We start from the raw sequence: 24085 nt of genomic DNA on the forward strand, positions 1-24085 counted from the left end.
GGTTTTTAGTCATCTCCCAGAGTTCTTTCTCTGGGCATAGCTGGTTCAGTTCATTACTGCTCTATTGGAAATGATTTGGTTGATCTCCTTGCTGAGGATGGCCAGGTCCATCAGAACTGGTCATCATATAGTATTGTTGTTGAAGTATATAATGATCTCCTGGTCCTGCTCATTTCACTCAGCATCAGTTCGTGTAAGTCTCTCCAGGCCTTTCTGAAATCATCCTGTTGGTCATTTCTTACAGAACAGTAATATTCCATAATATTCATATACCACAATTTATTCAACCATTCTCCAACTGATGGACATCCATTCAGTTTCCAGTTTCTAGCCACTACAAAAAGGGCTGCCACAAACATTCGTGCACATACAGGTCCCTTTCCCTTCTTTATAATCTCTTTGGGATATAAGCCCAGTAGTAACACTGCTGGATCAAAGGGTATGTACAGTTTGATAACTTTTTGAGCATAATTCCAAACTACTCTCCAAAATGGTTGGATTCGTTCACAACTCCACCAACAATGCATATTGATCAGGTTCTAGTATGAGCATTTACACTGATAAACCTATCTGAATTGATCATCTTCCTCTTTCCACTTCCATTAGAAATCTTTTTAAGTTTTAATTTTTTAAAAATAAAGTTTTATTGTCATCTGTTGTTTTTACTTCTTTCCCTCTTTTTCCTCTCAGAGAACAAACAAACAAAAAAAAGTCTTAAAAAAACCCTCATCAACTTACTGGAAAAAGTTTGATGTTAATGCAGTGTTCCACACTCATAGTCCCTGCCTTTACTAGGAAGTAGAAGGAGGTATTCTATTTTGAGACTGGCTAGTCATTATAATTTTGCAACATTCCATTTTAATTTTGTGTTATTGTTTTCCTTTCCAGCTAAACATCATCGTAATAATTTTATTTTCCTGGTTCTTCTTTACTTTTCATTAGTTCATGTCTTTCCATGTTTCTGTGTTCAGTATATTCATAAAGCATAGTAATATCACATAACATTCATGTGCCATAATTTATTTAGCCTTTCTACAACAAGAGAGGAACCATCTTGTTTCTAGTTCTTTGCTATTATAAAAAGTGTCATTATAAATATTTTAATGTATGGGAATCCTGTCATTTTATAATTGACATCCTTGGGGTAGAAGACTACCAATGGAATCAAAGGGTTTTGATATTTTAATCACTTTCCTTGTATAACTCCAAATTGCTTTCTAGAATAGTTGGGCCAATTCACTTTCCACCACCAGTACATTGGTGTGCCTATTTTCTCACAATCCTTCCAACATCCAACTATTTCTATCCTTTGTCATCTTTTCTAACTACTTGGGTATGAGGTGAAAACTTGGAAATGTTTTGATTTAAATTTATTTTATAAACAATACATTGTAGGATTCTAGTTTTTAATCTATTCTGCTTTCTTCCCATTTTATGAGAAAGTTAATTCATCTACATTCACAGTTATTATTACTAGCTACATATTCCCCTCTATCCTGTTTTTCCCATTTATACTTTTCTTTCTCTCCTTTCACCTTATTCCTCCTATTCAGTGTTTTGCTTATGACCACTGCCTCCCTCAATCTGCCCTCCTTTCTATGGCCTTCAAACAATGTCTACCCCCTCCTCTTTTCTCCTCTACTCTAATAGGCCTTTCATGCCTCTTCCTGTGATATAATTTACCCTATTTTGCCTCCCCTTTCCTCTTTCCCCAAACAATCCTTTTTTTCCGTGCCTTAATTAATATTTTTAATCATCACATCAAAGTTAATTTATAAACACATTTATTTTAAATATACCCCTATTAACTTCTATAATGGAGACACAGTTCTTAAGAATAATAGGTCTAAATAGAAGGGAAAAGAGAAAAAAAAGTAGGGGAAAGGTATAAAAAAGGAGGAGGTCTCTAAAGGGGGAGGACTGCTTAAGGCAAGTGTGCTCATGAGTTATAAGTATCAGCTTCCCATGTTTCCATCATATTAGGGTTTTTCCTTTAATTTTTTTGAGGGAGGTGGGAAAAGTAGAGCTAGCAATAGAATTACCAAGCTGGAGATAGGGGAAGAAGAAAGTAAATCATTGATTCTTTTTCTTTTATTAAAGCTTTTAAAAATGCACAAATGATAAAAAGAAGGTCAATATAGGAAGCACAGACAAGCAAGACAGTTTTGAAAACAACATGTTGAATTCCTTATTTGGAGGTAGAAGCAAGCTGCTCATGGTACAGTTTGTAACTGCATGTGTCATCCTCCCTTTCTGTTTTGTTTTATTTATGACAACATCCATTTTGATGTTTAAGTTATGAATTGAAAAAATATTTTAAATCAACAACAGCAAATTAAGCAGTTTTTAATCCAAGTTTGCATAGTGAGTGGAAAAGCCAGAATTTGAACCTAGGGAGTCTGACTCAGGTACCTTTTTATACCTCAAGTATAAAGGCCTCGAGTTCCTTTTTATACCTCTACCACATCTTGGCTTGGATTTTGCTGGTTAAGCATCATCATCAGTTAGGTACCTTAAAAAAATTCTCTTGGGTTTGTGTGCAGATGTAGGTTGGGCAATGTCTGATTTTATTTTATTTTTTTAGCCCAAGGGTCAGTATTGATTAAAGCATAGTGGTAGCTATTGTGGTAATGGCTCATTATGTGGTTCCCCAGAGGCATAGCTAGAATATTTTTGGTTTCCTGGCAAAGTGAAATAGGCTTTTGTAATTTGATGAAAGAGATTACAAAGTTTGTAAAGGATGCTACAATATTCCTGTCCCTGCAGTCTAGGGAGCTGTTCATCCCTTGCATATTATATACCAGGAATGTCTTTTTGCTGTCAGAACTTGGTTGACACATGTCATGAGTCCTCTGAGTAGCTGTTCTATTTGGATCTGGAATGGGAACAGGGCTGGCGTAACAGCAGCCTTACCTAACAGTCCTGTTACCACAGTAGTTCAAGATGTTGACTCATCCCATTTCAGAATGGTCTCTTTCTGAAAATAAGAGATAAATAGGAGTGCCATGAATGCCATCTAGCCCACGATGGCAGACTGTAAGTAATGAATTCCTGCTTCCATAGGGTAATGTGATGAACCCCAGGAGCTCCCTCCCTTCCAGCCTCCCACTCCCCAAATCTCTGCATTCTTTTCTGTTTTAGTACCTGGTACGCCACTGTAAGAGCTTCATTCCTTTGAATTTTATAATCTTCAGGAGACTTCTTTGTATCAGCTTTGAAAGACTTAAGAATTCTGATCAATGCAATGATCCACCACAATCCCTGACGATGAAATTTGCTACCTATCACCTGACAGTTGATGGACCCAGGATGTAAAGGGTGGAAATTTGTTTTGTCTGACTATGGATATAGGTAATGAGGGTTTATTTTTGTTTCTCTGTTGGGGAAGGTAATTTGGGAGGGGGAAGGATCAAGTGATATAAATAAAAGAAAAAGAAAAAGTCATCACAACATTTAAAAATGCACAAAGAATGTAACAAAAGAAAAAACAAGATGGAAACAATAAGACCACTCTTTATTGAATTTATTATATACTTACAAGGAAAAACAAGATGATCACAATAGCTTAAGACTTACCCACTAAGTGAAGAGATGAATTATGAGCTCAGTTGATAGGAGTTGCCCACAGCAAGGAAATCACAGGGCCTTTATGTATTGATGTATTTCTTCATGCTTTACTTAAAAAAAGAAAGAAACCCAACAACCCTGTGATACAGGTGATACAGGAAGGTTAAGCATTGGTATACCCATTGAACTGATAAGGAAGCTGAGACCCAAGGAAGTAACTAGGACTGGATACTTAGCCGCGTGCTCTTCCATAGTACTGAAGAATGATTTAACATTGTATTAAACTTCGATTACATTTTAGTTTTAACTTTGCCTTTGAGAGTTTTAGGATGAGTCTGGGTGGAATGTTGCAGTGCAAAGAATAATGGATCCCAGCTGGGCTCAGGACCTTGCCCAGGGTCACACAAGTAGTAATTGTCTGAGGTCACAGTTGAACCCAGGAGGGATGAGTCTTCCTGACTCCAGGTGCAGCTCTCTATCCACTATCTCGCTGCCCCTCAATAAATGCTGTCTGTAATTATTGACTTTGCAGAGGAGGTGCTGATCCAACAAGATGGAGCCCATTAGAAGAAGCCCTTAGTTTCTTCTTACCTTTCCCCAGGTGTGAGTGTGGGCTCTCGGCTTTAGCTGATGTAAGTGATTGATACTATTTGGCAAATGCCCTTTCTGGCTGTGATTCATCAATTTATCCAGCACCTGGATGCCACTGGCATTAAGCAAGTCATTCCTTGAAGACTCCCAGTTTTCTCACTGTTGATTGATTGCGTGGTTCAGATGAGCAATGTGCTGTCCTTATTTGGACTTGTCAGAGTTTTTGACATGGGTTTGCTGTCCTTTCATTTAACAGATGGGAAAATGAAGACATGGGATGGTTTATATGTTAAGGATAAAAATGAAGATTTATCTCTGTCCCATTAGAGCCCTTGTGGTTAAGGTGATTATATTAGGGGACTCTCCTTTTGGGTTGAATTACCAGTTTTTCCCTTGGCAGATCCCTTTGATTAGCATTGAACAAAAGCCTTCCTTCTCCTTTACACTTACTCAAATGCCATCCTTCAAGGCCAGGGTTCAGGATTCCCTTTGCCATGAATCCTGCCCAGACCATCCCAATGCGTAGGGATCTCTCCTTCCCTTTGATCTCAGTAGCACTTAACTGTGGGCATCATGGATAGGGTATTGTGCGTGCAGGCTTGTATTTTATATTTTGCCTTCACTTAGATTGTGAGGTCCTAGAAGCAGAGGACAAATCTTATTCATGTTTGCACCTTATGCCTAGTTACTTTCTTATAGTTTTATATATATATATATGTGTGTGTGTGTGTGTGTGTGTGTGTGTGTGTGTGTGTGTACACACACATAGTTACTTAAAAACATTAGTAAATATTTGTTGTTGATAGCAAGAACAATGTGAGGAAAACAAGTGGGATAAATATTGGCCTGGCTTCTGAGAGCCCGGACGCCTCCCAATTCAGAAAGTGGAAAGGAAGAGAATGAAGGAATATTTTGGAGATAGAGAATGACATGTGGCCCAGTAATTTAATTTTGAGGAAGGGTTATAGGGGAGAAAGATTGAGAGATGTGTAGAGGATTTAGAGCAGGGCAGGAGTGAGGTAGCTTTTTTGGAGCAAGGAGCTATGTAACTTGTGGGCAGGGCTCATCTTTAGCTTCGGTTAACAAGACCTGTGGTATACCAGGAAATATTGTTCACCTATCTTTCACTCACACTGCCACTGGCCCAGAGCCCAAGAGACTGGGGCTTCCTCAGCAGCTGCACCCCTGTACAGTGAATTAAATCATAATGAACCAGTTGCAGCTGCAGTTCCCTTTGAAAAATCATTACTAAGTCCTTGCATTCCTTGGTGTTTTACTTTTCACAAAGTGCTTTCACCTATCTTATCCCTTCTGATCTTCCTAATTATCCTTAAATTCAGACAAGGCAAGTTTCCAGCAAGCATTTAGCTCTTATACTGTGCAAGATTCTTAAGTGAGACAACGTTTAGAAAAGACAAGATCCCTCCCCTCATGGAGGTTGCCTTCAAGTTGGTGGGTAGGTGACATGAACAGATAGCTGCAATAGAGAATAGTGCATATTAATTTGAAGAGAAGGCCAAAAAAAGTGGCATTTGAGGCAGTTCAGTAGATGAAATACTTGGCTGAAGTCAGGAAGATCAGAATTCAAATTCAGCCTCAGGCACTTATTATATGACTCTGGACAGTCATGTTACCCATTTACCTCAGTTTCCTCAGCTGTAAAGCTGGAATTATAATAGGATCTACTTCCCAAGGCAGATTGTAAGCATCAAATGAGATCACATTCGTAAAGCCCTCAGCACAGGATCTGGCAGGTAGGTACTAGTTTTTTTTCCTGGGGAAGGGGATGATGAGGGGAAGTTTGTTTTTTGTTTTGAAAGAAGTTATATTTCAGCTGGGGTTTGAAAGGATGGGCTAGAATTCATAAAATCCTAAATGTAGACTCAGAAAAGACCTTAGAGGTCAATAAGTTAGTCCAGTCCATTTTATGCCTTTTCCTCTTGTCTTTCCTTCTACTTAGCCCTGACTTTTTTTTTTTTTTTTAATTCATCAGAGACCTTTTTATTAAAAGCTGGTACTGTGGCAGGCAATCCACTTTGCTGACAGTAGTAGGCACTCCTCCACAGGTTTGCCCATTCAGTGATGGAAGCTCTGGGAGATCTCTGAGCCCTTGCTGATGGGCAGGTCATAGGACATCGTATAAGTAGTAGTGTGTGCACTGTGCTGAGCAATCTTCAGAACACAGATACCCAAGGATAGAACATGCTGATCCAACCCCCTTCCCACTCCTGAGCAGTGCAAACAGAGCAGTATTTTCCAAAATAGCTGGGCAAAAGCATGAATCCAATCTGTTCCTCTGCCAGTCGCTTTTCACCATCCTCCAAATGCATCTCACTCTTTTATGTTTTCTCTGATTCCCCTCATTTGGGAAGCCCCCCCCTTTTTAAATCCCAGCCATGCTTCTGGACTTGCTCAGGGTCTATGTCCTTTCTGACCAATCTACCATGATTGCCTTTGTTCCCTGATAATAATTATCTGAACCACTTGTTTGATGATTTATTATATACCATGATATGACATCAGTTGTGTGGTTGATTGTCTTGTATGTCTATTTAGCTTTTCCTGTCTCTGTATCTTATCTCCCCACCTAGCTATAAATTCCACTAGGACAATATTGAGCCTTATATATTATATCTTCCACAATGCTTTAAGTGGACACTTCTAAATCCAATTGCACGTAGGAGAAAGAATCACTTAGTAGGCTGGGAGTGAATGGGTTGGTCAAGTTATTAAGGAACCTGGGTTTCACAAACACAGGGTATTAATCCAACATGCCTAGCTGAGAATCCCTAGACAAAGGGAATGAGTGTCGGGGAAAACAATGGTACAGAATTGTTGCATCATGATCCTGTATTCACAAATAGAATGAAAATGTAAGATTGTACTTGGAATCTTAGAAGATGAATAGGAAAAACATCCTTCTTTCTTTCCCCTGAAAAACAACCACCAAAAAACCCCAGAATAGTTCCTAAGACTTCCCTTCCTCCTCATTTCCCTTTGGAAAGAGACAAAGCAAAACATCATGGTCCAATGGAAAGGGTGCTAGTTTTGAAATCATGTGGTTCTGCTATCTGTGTAAAAGTCACTTAAACTCTCTGGACCCTTACTTTGTTCATTTTTAAGAGGAGAATGACCTTGGAGAGCTCTCCCAGTTCTCTGAACCTTTGGTCAAAAATCATGGAACTGAGGCATGATGGCCAAGAGAAACCACAATAAAGCCATATTGATTCTAGGCTGTTGTTTGTTGCCTTCGTGATCCAAGTCCTCAGTTAAGCCTCTTCTTTTTTTATCCCCCAGCACTGGTAAGAAAATTGTTCTTTTTCTGACTGAGCAATTAGTTTACCACACCCAGATTATGTTGGTGCCCTCTCCAATTTTGCTGAGTGAAATAACCAATTAGGTTTTAAGAGGGAGATTTATATTGGCTCATAGTGTCAGTTATAATTTATTCATGTGAGGTTGAAACATTTATATGGATTGAGTCCTTGCTTCAGGCAGTTCCTGTGTGATATTTGGCCAGCTGGTCAATATGCCATCAGTGTTTTTCCAGAAAAAAAAGTTTATTTTTGCATATCTGATTTGCTTTAATAATTTCAAGAAAACCTCAGCTTCTGGTCATTTAATGATACACTCCTTAACCCCTTCCCTCCACCAAATAACATTTCATGCTTTTGGAAAATAGTATGGAATAGTTCTAGATGAAGTCCAAGTTCTGGTCCTACCAGTTATTGGATACATCATTTCTCTTTGATGGGACTCAGTTTTCTTTTCTGTAGAATGAAGATTTATCTTAGATAACTTAGGCATATGCCTCTGGCTGGACAAAGTCACTTAATTTCCATCTCTTCTGTCTCCTCATCTGTAAAATAATAATAATGTTATTATATAACAAAGCACCTATAAAACTATAGAGCCTTTTTAAGATTTGCAATGTATTTACAAATTCTCATTTTATATTCATAACAACTCTATGAAGTAGGTACTATTATTATCAACCCCATTTTACAGGTAAGGAAACTGAGGCAGACAATGATTAAGTGTTTTGCCCAGGGTCACACTGCTACTTAGTGTCTGAGGCTTGATTTGAACTCAGGTGTCCCTTCCTCCCTCCTTTTTTCCTTCCCTTTCTTCCCTTTCTATCTTCTTTTCTTCCTTTCTCCTCTTCCTCCCTTCCTCTAATTCTTTATACATAATGAGAATGTTGATTCTCTATAAAAAGCCATGAATCTTTCCAAATTGTCCTCACACTGGATGGAAGCCTGACCTACCTAACCTCAGGGTCAGAAAGATCTCTTTCCATGGGTTAATTTTGTTTTATTATAGTTAGCCTGTGTCTTCAGCAAAATTAGTGAGTTCTGTCAAGCACATATGTACATGAATTTTCATATTTTGAATGAGTTTACTAAAGAAAAGATATTGTGGTCATTGTTCTCTTAATTGTCACTCTGTGAAACATCAGGAAAGTTCTCCTATCTCACTCTCACTCTCTCTCTCCCTCTCCCCCCCAGGGTCACACAGTTAGGAAGTATTAAGTGTCTGAAGCTAGATTTGAACTCAGGTCCTCCTGACTTCAGGGCTACTGCTCTATCCACTGCACCACCTAGCTGCCCCCATCTCTCTTTAACATTCTAAGTTGCCAAGAGTAGATCTGACTTTGCAAGGATTCTGAAGAAATATATATATATATATATTTGCATCTAGATATGTCTCTTCCTAGGTGTCTCAAATATATAGTACCATATATGATTTATTTTTATAGTCTCCACCCACTAAATAAGTATATGGAGTCAGATTTGTTTAGTAGGAAAGAAACTCATTTGTTCAAATTTTAATAAATTTTAATAAAGCAGAAATCAGACAATGTACATAGGAGAGTACATACCAGATAATACAGAGTAAAGAAGCTCTCCCTTTGGGAATGAGGTAACTCGGCTCACCCAAGAGAGAGAATCCTAGATCTCACTCAAAGAGAAATTCCCTGAAGTCTCGAATGTAGCAGGCTGGCAATAGGGATGGGACAGAGACTGCCAGTTTTTCCTCATGTATGTTTTTCCTCATAATCTTAAAAATATGGAACATTTCAGAAATTTGGGTATCATCCCTGTTCAGGGGCCACTAATTTCTGTTTTGTTCCAATTTTTTGTAAATGTGCTACTGAAGCAAACATGGAGTCATAAATTTTTAGAACTAAACTCAGTCTTTGAGTGGGCAAATAAGTAAATGTTAGTTGTTTGATAAAATTTTTATTGATAGAATTATAGAGGTAGGAGCAACCTTAGAGATCTGCTAGTCTATTTCCCTCCTTTTGCAGATGAGTAAACTGAGGCCCAGCCCTAAAGTTATGTGTATGCAATCACAGAGCCAGCTTGTGGACGTGATGGCTCTAGAACCATATGATGTTTTCTGGGGACAAGTTAGGAGAGGTTTAAAGGAGACCAAATCTGGCAGGGGAATGAGCCAGGTGCCAAGGAGCATCTCTCCACAGGTACCTGGTGCCTCACATCTCAGCCACTGTTGGATGCGTCAGCAAGAGCCCCAGTAATGGGAAGGCTGTGCCTTCTGGACTTTACACCCAAGTCCACAGACCTGCCTCCTTGAACCCCGTCCTATTTCTGAGGAAGACCGAGGTAGAGGAATAAACAAGAGTTTATGAAAAGGATTATCAAAGGTGTGGCTGGGAAACAGCTCTGCCCAGCAACCTTTAGTTCTGAGGGAGGTGCTGACGCTGGGAGAGCCTTGAATTTTGCCCTTGGCGGTGTGAAATCTGAGGAGCTAAAATTACCTGAAGTCATTCTTGAGAGGGGAGTGGGGATGGGTGGGGGCCAGAGCTGGGGCTGGAGTCAGAACTGCCACAGGAGAGCTCCTGGGGGTTTATTGAGGGCATTGTACTCTGAAGTGTCTCATCAGGGTGTGGAAGTGACTGGATTTTCTCCCAATGGATGACAAGCTGTAGCATCCCCTATCCACCATCAGAAGACGAGCTCAGGAATAGAGAGCAACCTTGAAGTTCTTCACGTGGAGGTGTATGAGCTTGTTTTTGGAATATTTTGGTGATTTTTATCTCCATAAAGTCGGTTTCCTTTGCATTTTTAATTTTTATTTTATTTATTTTATTCACACTTTATTTGCACAAAATATTTATTTGTTTATTTTATTCACTTGGAAACATTATTTGGCGCAGAAGTCTAAGTCTTCACCAGACTCTCAAAGGAGACCGTGACAGAAAAAAGGTTAAGAATCAATGCCATATTGGAATATCAGAGATATTGGGCTGAAAAGCCCAATTTAATCCAAGACCTTAATTTGCAAGTGAGGAAACAGAGACCCAGAAAGGTCACCCCAGGTCACATTGACAGTAAGAAACAAGACTAGGATTTAGTCTTTGTTGTTCCAAAGCCAGGTTCAGCCCTACTTGAGAAACTCTCTGACCTGTGTTTAAGTTCTAGAGCCCTCAAAAAACTTTTGGCTGTCATAGGGGTGCTGTGGATCGGGCACCAGGCATGGAATCAAGAAGGCCTGATTTCAAATGTGGCCTTGAACATTTACTAGTTGTATGATCCCAACAAGTCACTTTACTCTGTTTGCCTCAGTTTTCTCATCTGTCAAATGAGTTGGAAAAGGAAATAGCAAATCGTTCTAGTATCTTTGTCCAAAAAAAAAAAAAAAAAAAACAAAAAAACAAATAGGGACATAAAAAGGGTCAGACATGAATGAAAAATGACTGAACAGCAACATAGCATCTTTATTATCTTTATGATTCTTTTTGTTTGTCTCACTCTAAACACTCTTTTCCTCTTTTTTTTTTTTTTAAGATTTTGTTGAAGATTTCTCAGTCCAATTTGTCAATCATGTCATTCAAAAATATTAAATGTCTACTGTATGTCTAGACTCTAGGCACAGGTATAGTGTATAAAGTAGCAATATTATATGTTAAAAATTAAACAATTGAAGTGTTTATTAAGCATCTGCTACACTCCAGATGCTGCTAGATGCTGAGATTAGAAATAGTGAATTAACTCCTACTTACAAGCAGCCTATATTCCAATAAAGGAAATGATAAGTACACATAATACTGTATTCAGCATAAATGTAAAGTAAATAAATTCAAATATATACAAAATAACTAAATACAAGTAAGATATTCAAGTTAAACATTTATTAAGTGTTTACTGTTTATGTGCCAGACGCTGTTGTTAAATCCTGGTAATACAAATATAAATAAAAAAGATAGAAACTGCCTCCCAAGGATTAAAATGGGGCAAAACAACACATAAAAGGAAGGTGAAAATTGTAGGGGAGGAGTGATGGAGAAAGAAAGAAGTCTGGAGAGTCAAAAGGAGAGGAATGAAGGAAAAATGTTTATGCTTCCTTAAAAAAATGTGGAGGATCTGGGAGAAATTGATCCAAGTAAGAAGTGGGTAGGATAGTGGGATCTTCCATGGCGAGAACGTTGCTGTGACATCGTGACACAGGTGCCTCTCAGGATGATTAAATAAAGGAATGAAGGGGGTTTTGGAGGGGTGGAAGAAGATGATCCTGGAGCTGCATCTTAAAGAAAGAAGGTATTCTTTGAGGCAAATGTGAGGAGGAAGTGCATTCCAGGCATGGGTTATGGCCAGTACAAAGGCATGGAGGTGGGAAATGGTGTGTCATGTGTGAGGAAATGGAAAAAAAGCAGAATACAGGACAAGGAGTAATATCCATTGAGTCTGCAAACAAGATCATATCATAGGCTTTCAGAGTTAAACTGGAGAGATTCTCTGTTGTCCTAGAGGCCATAGGGAGCCAGGGGAGTTTATCAAGTGGAGAAGTCAGAAAACTGGACTTGGATTTAGAGCAGGTTTCTAGTCTCAGTTCTGTCACCAACCAGCTGAATGACCTTGAGGCAAGTTCCTTAACCTTGGGCAGTTTCCAGTCTGTAAAGTTGATTCAAGGACTACTTTAATTCTGATAATCTATGATTAATGCACTATCAATACAAATCATTACATAATTGAAGCACCATATTGTCTATGATAGAAACAAAAAATTGTAGATTCAGAAAAGCAGGAGTTTCTTGAATAATTGGGGGAAATCATAGTGATAGTAGGATTTGAATTAGACTTTCCGGATTGAATAAGATGTATATAGAAGGTCACAAGTAGGAGAAGTTAATACAAGTGAAAGTAGGAGTGAAGATAACATGTTCATGACACTACAAACCCAGCCTGGGAATAAGTTTGATGAGATAGGGACAGATAGGGAGAGTCTTGAAAATCTGGTGGAATAATTTAAAATCGGCTGTGATGCTTTCTAGTGACATGGAATTAGTCTTGGGTTCTGGAATGCTATGTCAGTGGAACTCAAGCTCTGGCAGGTTCTACCAAGCTAGAAAGACTTTGCGTATGGGAATAGGATCATATTTATACTTTCTTTCTTTCTTTTTTTTTTTTTTTTAAATAGCTTTTTATTTACAAGTTATATGCATGGGTAATTTTACAGCATTGAAAATTGCCAAATCTTTTGTTCCAATTTTTCCCCTCCTTCTCTCCATCCCCTCCCCTAGATGGAAGGATGACCAATACATGTTAAATATATTAAAGTATAATAAATTACATATTTATACTTTCTGAATTTCATTAAGTAGCTGAGAAGGAATTTGGAGTAGTAGAAAGACTTCTCAGCTTAGTATTGAACAGTTATGAAGACTCTACTCATATTGTATGACTGGAAAAATTACACCTACACATCATCAGCTTTGGTATTCACACTTCTTCAGTACCCTCTGCCTCTGAATCCTCTCTGAATAGAGATTGGAATAGAGAGCATCTTCCCAAAATTTGCATTTAAGAAGGGCCCATAGGCCAGCCATCTATCTTCATTGACTACCTAGTTGTTGCTCTCCGTTGGAATTCTGTCATGTACACCAGTACCTTCCTTTCTCCTGCCTCTTTTATCTTCCTTTTGTGTATTATTTTCCTTTGTTAGATTGTAAACTCCTTGAGGACATGGATTATGGACACCAAGTCCAGTATTTTCTTTATTTCTCCAAACTCCTCAGCTAGCCTAGTTAATGAAATTCAGAGAGGCCAGAAAGTTGGCCACAGGATGGTGATTTTATCAGCCACTATGGGGCTATCTCTTATGGGGGTTCACAGTATAATGGTCATGGAGTTAGAAGATACCTTAGAAGTTGATTATTGTCACCTACTCCGTTTGTATAGAAAGAAGCCAAAAGAACAGAGAAAATAAGTAACTTGCCCAGGATCACCTGAGTAGTTAGTGGCAGAGCTAACTATTAACCTAGCTCTCCTATATTCAAATCCAGTACAATTTTTACGGCACCATGATGTCATCCATATGGGTAGAAGTGCCTGAGATGATATATCATAGCTTCTGTACGTATTGATGTTAATGGTAGTAAATTCAGAATCACAGAATAGCAGCAAAGTGATATGATTTTAAAAAAGTGTTTTAAGAAGATTAATCTGATTATTGGGACATGCATGAACATGAGCATGAGCAGACTGCAACATATTACCAATGAAAAACTACACAGAAAAAAAAAAAACATAAAAAGATCTCATTAGGAGAGGAAAAATCCATGGGGAACAACAGGCCCAGGACAATTCATACTCTTCAAGCTGTATCCCAGCTGGAACACTTCTCTACTGTTTATCTGTAGTGAGAATGAGTATCATCTGCTATGCTGCTTTTTTCACTTGGCTAAGTTGCTACTTCCCTCTGCTAGTTTTTTTTTATTTAGCCTCTTCTCTAAGGAGAACATTTGTAGCTTTTTTAAAAGAGAGGCTATGGAGCTATTTCACCTCTTTTGTGAGTCAGGTCCACAACTGCACTTAACCAGTATAACAAAAGAACCTTAGGTCAAATCTGTCTTTTGATCTTTCAATGCCAACTTTCTTAGGCCAACCTGATATTTGGGTTGGGGAAAGTAAAGTTGTTGTCACTTTTCTTCAAAAATAATATTAGAGCTATTCAATATTACTCTGGAGTTTCTTTTAGCAGGATTGTAGATACGATTATCTTTGTCCTGCATTCCTAAAGCTGTACCCAAATTATTGCTTTCCCTACACAAATATTTATCAAGTGTTCACTGTGTGTCCTTGTGTTCTTTTTGACAAAATGAAAGTCAGAGAATGTAGTGTTCTGGCTGGTTTTCTGATTGTCTCTGGACCAGCCTTTGCTTCAGTAGATTAATCACCACAAGAATAGCCAGAGATAAAGTCCAAAGTCCAAATTCTTTATTGTCTCCTTGCCTGGGCCCTATTAGTTTTCTTGAGGCCCTTCAGATGGGTCTGGGATTCAGCGTGGGGAGGAGGACAGGTGGCCACCAGGAGCCTGACCGAAGATAGAATGAATGTCTCTCCTTGGCTCTGAGAGCTTGAGCTCCTGCCTCCAGTCTTCTGTCTTCTCCGAGTCTGGCCCTGGCTGAGTTTGTCCCACTTTATATGTGCTATTTTAATTACATCATCGTAGGTGTGAATTTTGTAGAATTGTATAAAGTACTAAGTAAATGTACTGAACTAGAGAACTATTAATCACCATGCTAAACTAGATAACCATTGTCTTATCGATTCCACTGAGTTGGCACCTTGTAAGAATCCTTATTTCAAGTACAGAGTTCTGGCTCATAACAAGAGAACATTTAAAGTAACCAGGCTGGATTAGATTTTAATCAGTTGAGTTTTCCTATACAACCAGAAATTGACTTCATTTTTAAAAAATTTACTTTGGACATGGCTAATTGTATTGTATGACTTTACTATATCAACAGATATTTAAGTGGCCTCTTAGAGGGAGCACAGTGCTTTAGAGAATACAAAGAATAATTCATGGTTTTTGCCTTCAAGGAATTTATGATCTCATTGGGAAGATACAATATTCATCAAAAAGTTAAATAATACAATATGAAAGATATACCGGGGACAGTATTGGGTGCTAAGTATCAAAGGTTCATGTGGTTAAGTGTTATAGGAGGAACTTAGAGTAGTGAGAGAGAGCATTGTAGATAGTAATGATTATAAAAGGGTCCATGAAAAAGAAGACAGGCTTTGACTTGAGGGTGAATAGGACTTAAATAGATTACAAGGAGGAAAGAGCAGAGCTCAGAAAGGTATAAGCAAAGACAGACAAAAATTCAGGGGATAGATAGTAGAATAGTATGATTAGAGGATTCATGTAGATGGAAATAGGAAGCGAAGTCTGTAAAAATAAGATGGGGCCAGATTGTAGAGACGAAGGCCAAACTAAGGAAAGATTGTACATTACCACTATGGATACTTTTTACCTTGTGTTTTTATTGTACTGCACCCTAAAAGTGAAGGGAAGGTTTTTCTAGACCTGTTGGGTGGTGTAAGTAAAAAAAACAGAATTGAAATAATGAAACATGAGTAGTTTTCTTTTATACTTTTTCCCTCTTCCATAGGTATCCTTCTATTATCTGTCTTAGCTGTGACATGTTTTTTGTAAAGAATGTTTGACAGGTTTTAGCTGGTTGTTTTTCAGGAGCGTTGTGGAATCTGGGTTGCTTGTAAGAAGGAAGGAGAATAGTTTCTATTTATTTTTTGGCTGTCTGCGAAATTGGTATGATTTGTGTTCCCCATTCCACTCTTGATAGCAGATTTCCTTGGTTTGACTCTATATCAGTGAGGTTTGAAATCATGAGGAAATGTGATTCAGTGGAAAGAACACTGGGCAGTGTGAAAAAAATGACCCATCTCTTACCATTGTTGAAATTTTTGCTATCATTTGTATAAAATAATGGGATAGTACAAAATTGTAAGGTGAAATTTTAGTAATGGATCAGTGGAGTGGGTACAAGTATGACCCATTACCTTGAGACCTTAGTGAAATAGAAAGACTGACTAGACCCTAGGATGGAATAAAATATTCATTGAATCCACTGGCTATTAGACTTTCCAAATGTCCAAATGTCCAGGAATCAAATGAAACAGGAATTTTGTAGGAAGCACAATAGGGGATAAGCTAGAAAAGAAAATTCCTAAGCAGTGAGGATTAAATCACTCCAAGGATTAGTTCTGGGGTTAAAAGTGCTACAGTCATTGAGAACACAGGGGATAGGCTCGAGTTAAAGCTGAGATGAAAGTTGAAGGTAAAGATGTTAAGTTTTACTTAAGAAAAGAACCAGTGTTAAGGAATATGCTAGGTGAGTGAACTGGCTATAAAGATGAGTTGAGAGCATGAGTGGGGCTGTGAAAAGGGATCTTACAGGGCTAAATGGAATATTTTGATGCTATTTTATAAGTCTGACAGTTATTTTTGATTTTGACTTTTTAAATGACTTTTCCTCTTCTTTCTTCATCAATCTTTTAAACTCTAATTTCATCTTCACCCCAAGGGAAGTTGGTTTTGCTGAAACACAGACCAGAGAGAAAGCTTTCATTGGTGAGTAAGGAAGAGACTGGTAATAGAGAGAGGGCATTGAAGGTTAGTTGCAAAAGCTGTTCCTACCTTCCCCAGTATATTTCATTAGACTAGCAGTCAGATGTGGATTATCTTCCCATCCCTGCCTCTAATTAGTTGTGTGACCTTGGAAACTTTGACTTCCTTATTTAGGCTTCAGGTTCCTCATGAGAAAAATGCGGTAGTTGGACCATATGAACTCTAACTTATCTTCTAGTTCAAAAATGTTGTGGCTTTTTTTTTTTTTTTTAAACATAAGGTTTTGAATGTATAGGTCTCAGTATGCAGAGTGTGTCCCCTGACCTGGTAATCCTGCCTAGCCCACAACATTCCTGAGTTGATTTAAAGCATATTGAAATGTAATTGGAAAATATTTAACAAAATAAAAAGAAATACAGTTTTTAAAAAAGATAATATTCAGTCAATATTCAGCCCACAGGAATTCTTATGGTTCCTGTTTCTATTTGATTTTGGAACCAGTGGTCTAATCTGACACTAGACCAAGGCTGTCTTCCTTTTCTACTTCTTTCTCATTCATGTTATATTCCTATAATATGTTTTTTTTTTTTTTTACCTAGAATACATGGGTCCACAAAGGGGTCTATGGATGGATTGTGGAAGTCTGTGAATGTGGAGGAAGAAAAAAATTGACATCTTTATTTTCAGTAACTTTTGATGTCCTTTGTAAATCTGTGTATTTTATTTTATTTTTAAACACATTTGCATTGCATTTAAAAACACATTATTATGAGGAGTCTCTACACTTCATCAAACTGCTGTAGGCTGTCCATGACATACACAAAAGTTAAGAATCTACCCTGGTAGAAGGTAAGCTCCTTGAGGGCAGGGTCTATGTAGACTTTATATTTATTTACCCTATATATAGCATAGTGTCTGCTATATGTAGCTGCTTGATCTGGTATACTGATTGCCACAGGTGCAAAAGGCTTCTTTCTTTAGCTGTTTGTGGGCACCATGACCATACCAACCAAAAACACTTGACATATATACATGGCTCCCCCTTGTCCTTTTTCCTAGTAAAGAAGATCTTCTTCCTGCTGCCCTTTCCCGGATTCAGTCCAACTCTAGAATGTCTTTCCTTAAAAAGTAGAGTGTGGCATAATGGGAAACACACCAGAATTGTATTCAGAGGGCTCAACTATAAAATTATGACACACCATTTGGGAAAATTTTCTGTAAAATTTTGACATGTTGTAGTAATGTGAGCTAATATTTATCTTTATATGTTATCTTTATACTATCTTTATTATTATTTACATATCACATATGAAACCATTATATTTCATATATTTATTTAATACATTTATTGCATATGTTTTTATTTATATATTTTTGATTACTGCATATGAGCTGTAGTGCTGAAAATTATATTCACTATTTCTGTTGTGGGCACAACATAGTTTAGGTAACATCTTCTTTTTTATTCTTAGTACCCTTCTTGATATACTCCTGATGACACCCTGTGGGTCTACACTGAGTCTAGAAAATTAAAGACCCCTCAATTTTGTGGTTTGATTCAGAAAAATCAAGTTTAAACAGGAAGATATACTTTCCAAAATCAAGCTCCTGCAGACTTCATATCTAGTTCTATATGCTAAGAGTTAGAAAACAGTAGAAGTGATGGATCTCTCTATGATCTTTTCCCCCATATGTGAAATGAGAATTGTAATAAAATATCCCTTTCCTATTTTGCTAAAGTATTCTAACGATTAAATAGAGAATGTTTTCAAAGCCCTTGAAAATCTTCCAATTAAAGGAGCTAAGTAGAAAGACAACATTGCCAAAGGAGAAAAAAAAAGTTGTAATTATCATCGATGGTGGTACCAAGCTAAGAATGTGAGATTAAGAAATAACTTCAAGTAGTATAGAGCTCTCAGAGTGGAATATTCTTAAGTTTGGTCCTTGACACCATTAGGAGCCAGTTCTACAAGTTGAGCCTTCTGTGTTTAGTGAGGGCAATGCTAGGAGAAAACTGAAGAGCTAACGGCGTGTGAAGAAGGTCAAGGCACATGTACCAGATCCAAAGATGAAGAGCCCAGTGTAGCACATTTCCCTAATATCAGGCAAGGACATTTACAGCTGGAAGGAACCCTACCCAGTGGTCTTCTAGTCCAGTCCTATTCCTACTGTACCATTTTACGGTGAGGAAACTGAGACTCAGAGAGAAGTGAGTTTTGTCCACAGTCACACAAGTAAATTAGATGAGAGAAAGAAGAATTTGGTCCTGGGGATTTCTGACTTCAAATCTCAACACTTTTCCTTAACATTTCAAGGGTTCTTAACCTGTTTGGTGTTGTGGTCCCCTTTGGCAGTCTGGTAATACCTGTAGATATACTTTTAAATACATAAAATAAAATATATGGGATTACAGAGAAAAAACAATTATATCAAGATACCATTAAAACCTAAAAAAAAAATAAAATTAGGTTCACAGCCTCTTGGTTAAGAACCTTTGAATTCTAAAAAATAAGTCATTTTCTACATATACTGCTTAACATTTGCAAAGTGCTGAATATCTCATTTCATCCTCAGAACAACTCTGGGAGGTAGGAGCTATTATTATCATCCCCATTTCATAGATGAGAAAATGAGGCAGACCAAGGTTGAATGACTTTACTAGAGATATTTAGCTATGAAGTGTCAGAGGCTAGTTTGAATTGTGTCCTGATTCCATGCCCAACACTCTGTGCACTACATGGAGCTACTTAGCTGCCTATTCTGTGGTGATTTTCAGCTAAAAGAGACCCTAAATAGGATTTAGATTCAGGAAGATCTGGATTCAGATTTGTACTTTTGATGTCTATGGGCAAGTCTAATAATGTCTGAGCCTGGTTTGCTCATCGGTAAAATTGGTATGTTAACACTACAGGTACAGTACAGTGCAGAGGTGCACCTGGGTGTTATAGTGGATAGAACTCTGAGTTTATTATTATTATCATCATTATTTTTATTATCATCTCTAGGCCACCCTTCCTCTCTGCCCCTTCTCCCCTCTTGCATTTGCCAATTTTACAGATAAAGAGACTGAAGGGGGTGGGTGGGAGTCGAGGACAGAAATTACTTGAGCAGTAAATAGTGAGTTAGGTCACCTGGCTTCTCAAATCCAATGTTCTTTCCACCTCAGTACTCCATCCTCTCTTCCTCTTGGCAAATGGAGCAGCCTCCCTGATGTCCCTGAATAACAGAGAGCCCATAATTCTAGGCACTTAAAACAATTACTTTTAGAATGGCAGATGGGATATTTGTCAGATTGTGTCAACAGCTGAGATGGCATTTGATCAGCCAGTGTGACAATCCCATTCAAGGAACTTGTCCCAACACAGATGTGGCTTTGAGGATGAATGCCTTTCAAACTAATGATCCCAAACTGCTGAGTGATCTTTTTCCAAAATGTAGTTGATGAAAATCATGCATCAGACAAATGTGACCCCATGTTGTCTGACAAATCTTAATTACTTACACTGACATTATTGAAATATTGATGAGCCAAGAGACTCATTAAGATATTGCTTTAAAGTAAATGATGTAATGCATGAATTGTTTTTGTTCTTCAAAGAGTGATCAGAATGGAAAAGAATGAAAGGCAGTGACTCAGCCATTAAGGCAGGCTCTGGGCTCTGCCAGGGACACAGTCCAGTTATGTTCAAAAAGCATTTATTCAGTGCCTCCTGTGTGCAAGACATGGGAATACAAGATAGATCTCCTATGGAGATTACTTAATGAAAGGGAAAAGGCATGCAACCCATCAGCCAGGCTTCTGGTTAGTTTCTTTCATTGGCTTCTGAAGGCAAAATAAGAAGTAATGGGTGACAAGTTGGGACTTGATGTAAGGAAAAAACTCTATGAGAGAGCTATGCAAAGAATGGGATGCCCAGCGAGATAAATAAATGGGTTCCCCTTGCTGGAGATCTTCAAGTTAAGGCTGGATGACCACTTGTCAAGTATATTGTTGTAGAGAAAAAACCCTTTTTTGGGGGCTTTGTTTTTTATTTGTCATTGAACCTCTTTGAGCCTTAGTTTCCTCATCTGCAAAATCAGAGACAGGGCAGGAAGATAGGAGTCTTTCTAGCTCTAAATCTATGAACTTGGAAATCTTAATGTCATCTTTTTCTTCTTTATCTTGGTTGTGAGAGGTAGCATTGAGAAGGAATGTTGGATTTGAAGTTGAAGGTGGTTGTTGTTCAGCCCAACTCTTTGAGATGAACTCTTTGAGTTCATCTAATACTAGATGAACTAAGATTGAATTCGTTATCTTCATCTTCCAAACTCATTCTGCTTTTTAGATGGTGAAATGATGTTGTTGTGAGGATCAAAATGTGATAATATTTATAAAAAGCCCTTAGCACAATGCCTAGCACATAGGGAGTGCTTAATGTTTCTGTCCTTCCTTTACTCTTTGCCTCAGTCTCCCTATCTATAAAATGAGCTGGAGAAGAAAATGGCAAACTATCCCCCTATCTTTGCCAAGAAAACCCCAAATAGAATCTCAAAGAGTCAGAAATGGCTGACAAAGGACTAAGCCATTTTCTTCTTTGTCATTTAGAGCAGGGAGACAGCAATAATGACTGCCTTGGAAAAGTGTGTCCAACTTTCTCTGTTGGTTGGGCCAGATTTTCCTTGTAAACAAGGACCAAGTTGAAAAGGAAGTACAAAAGAGCCATCTTCTGTGATTTCTGCCATCCTTTTTGTATCCCCTCTAGTATCTGGGTGGCCCTCTCTCCATTAGGCTGGTAGAAGTATAGCATCACAGATTTAGACCCAGAAGAGAATTTAAAGGTCAATTAAAGATGAGGAAGGTAGTAAAGCTGAATCCAGATCCTTTGGACTTAAAAAAAGATCCAGTCTTCTTTTGAAGACCTCATGTTATGCTGTAGCAGCCCATCATCCCCTCCTTTTGAGAGAGAGCATGGCGTAGCAGACAGAATCCTGGCCCTCAAGTCACAGTGCCAGAACTGGGTGGAAAGATCTGAGTTCAGATCTGGCTTCAGACACTCACTGTGACCCTGGCCATTTAATCTCTATTTGCTTCAGTTTTCTCATATGTCAGATAAGAATGGCAATAGCCCGAACTTCCCAGGATTCTTATGAAGACAAAATGAGATAATATTGATAAAGTTCTTTGCAAAACTTTAAAGAACTATATTGTTACATATAAATATTGTATATTAATATATATTATAGGCAACAAATTATATATAATACATATAGATATCACTATATACAAATATTAATATCTATATTAATACAGAAATATTATTTAATTAATACATATCAATATTATTATTATTAGTTGTTGAGGTTGTTTTCTATTATATGACTTTCTGGATCCTTTGAATTATGCTTGATGGGTCAGCCACCCACTCTGCCTCCCCGTGGAGATGGGGACATCTTGGTTCTGATCCCTATTGAGGCTGTAGGTATTGACTAACTGATCTTTGTGTGGGTCTCGCCAAGCTCATTGTTCTGCCCTTCCACATCCTCAGAGCTTGGGCTGTTGCAGGTAAAAGGCAAGCTTTGTCCCTTTGGCCTAGGATTTCAGTAATATAGAAAGCTCCCAGGTGAGGAAAGGCCTTCCAGTGCAGGTTGTACCTTTTTTGCCTCTTAGAGTTATCCAGAATCTGGAGGTTAAGGGACTTGCCTAGAGTCAGACAGCCCCAGTGGGTGACAGAGACAACTGCCTTCTGACTCTGAGGCCAGTGCTCTAGCTACTGCTCCACATGGGCTTTTTTTTCAATCTTGCAGAAATAATAATAACTCCATTTAAGTAAAATGAGGTTGCCGGTGTGTAATGTGCAATTATACAGAATCATGGGAAAAAGGAAACCTGGGCCTTTCCTCAGCTAGCCCGTGGGGGAGTTTCCTGAGTACCATCCAACATGGAAAGAGCATAAGCTTCCAGGTTAGGAGATCAGAGTTGTGGTCCCATCTCCACCACCGACTGGCAGGATAAGAGGGCTCTAGATCTCATTCTTCTTATCTGTAAATCATAAATTTTGGGGAAAATGCTCTCTGAGGTCTCTCCTCTAGCTCTGAACTACTCTTATTTTTTGGAACCAAATTCTCAGGTCTGAGAATTTGATGAAAGTGGATGGGAGAACAGATACCGAAGGAAGAAGCCAAACTTCAAGACTCTAGTTCCCTCTAAAAGCCCGTCAGAGATTTACAAAGGTAGAGGGGAGTAGAACTTTGAATTTTGAACTTCTTTCTTGTCCATGTAAACTGTGGGAAGGTATGTCAGGTTTGATGATGTAGTAGGGCCTTTGGGGATAGCTGGGTGGTGTAGCAGATAGAGTGCTGGGCCTGAAGGCAGGAAGTCTCATCTTTCTGAGTTCAAATGCAGCCTCAGACACTTAGTAGCTGTCACCCTGTTTATTCATCTCTTAAATGAGCTGAAGAAGGAAATGGCAAACCATTCCAATATTGTTGCCAAGAAAATCCCAAATGGGGTCACGGAATCAGATATGACAGAACAACAACAACAAAAGAGGGTCTGGAAGATTACAAATACTGACTTGGAATACGTCCTCTGTATGTCAGTCAGAAGACATTTATTATGCTTACTATGTGCTTGTCACTGTAAGCAAATCAAAGAGGAGTAAGACAATCTCCTTCCTCAGAAAATGCATAGTGATGGAAAAATAGTAAATAGACAGGAGAAAAGGCAAAGTCATGGATATAGTGGCAGTGCCTCCTGGCATTTAAATAGTATATTATAGTTCAGAGATGTTTTATTTACAGATTATTTCACTGGCTTCTCATTACAACTCTATATACTATATAAAGTATATAGGTAGTGAGAGTGTTGGGATCCTCACTTTAAAGATGAGGAAAATAAGGCTCAGAAAGGGAAGGAAGTTACTTAACTAATAAGTTATAGAGCTGAGACGATCTTTTGATTTTTAAAGACAGTGTTTTTATCACTGTACCAAAATATTTCTTTTTAAAAATGTTTATTGAATGAGGTGATTTAGGCCAGTTCCAATGGTCTTGTGATAGAGAGAGCCATTTGCACCCTGAGAGAGGACCGTGGGAACTGAGTACGGTTTACAACATAGTATTTTCACTTTTTTGTTGTTTGTTTGCATTTTCTTTTCTTTCTCATTTTTTCCCTTTTTGATTTCACTTTTCTTGTGCATCATGATAATTGTGGAGATAAGTGTAGAAGAAATGAACATTTAACATATATTGGATTATTTGCTGTCTAGGGGAAGGGAAGAAAGGGAGAAAAATTTGGAACACAAGATTTTGCAAAGGTGAATGTTGAAAATTATCTATGCATATATTTTGAAAATAAAACGTATTTTTAAATGTTTGTTGAACTGAATTAAATGAGAAAAATATAAGGAAATAAATGCTAATTGGTAGTACAGACTGGAAATTCATTAAGATTTAGAGTGGAAATCTTAAATGCCATGTTAACCCTTCATTTTACAGACAAAGGAAACTGAGGTTCAAGGAAAGTATTGGATAGAAGAGTTAATAT

The 24085-nt window shown here is 38.0% G+C and overlaps 1 protein-coding gene and 1 pseudogene across 2 annotated transcripts in view; one reads left to right on the forward strand and one right to left on the reverse strand.

Moving 5' to 3' along the window:
- The window catches only part of DAPK2 (death associated protein kinase 2), a 172610-nt gene that overhangs the window by 35201 nt on the left and 113324 nt on the right, over positions 1-24085 (forward strand). The gene's annotated exons all lie outside the window — the stretch shown is intronic.
- Positions 9223-9321, reverse strand: LOC111719397 (annotated as a pseudogene).

This window comes from Sarcophilus harrisii, chromosome 2 (assembly GCF_902635505.1).
Source record: "Sarcophilus harrisii chromosome 2, mSarHar1.11, whole genome shotgun sequence".
Classification (NCBI taxonomy): Eukaryota; Metazoa; Chordata; class Mammalia; order Dasyuromorphia; family Dasyuridae; genus Sarcophilus; species Sarcophilus harrisii.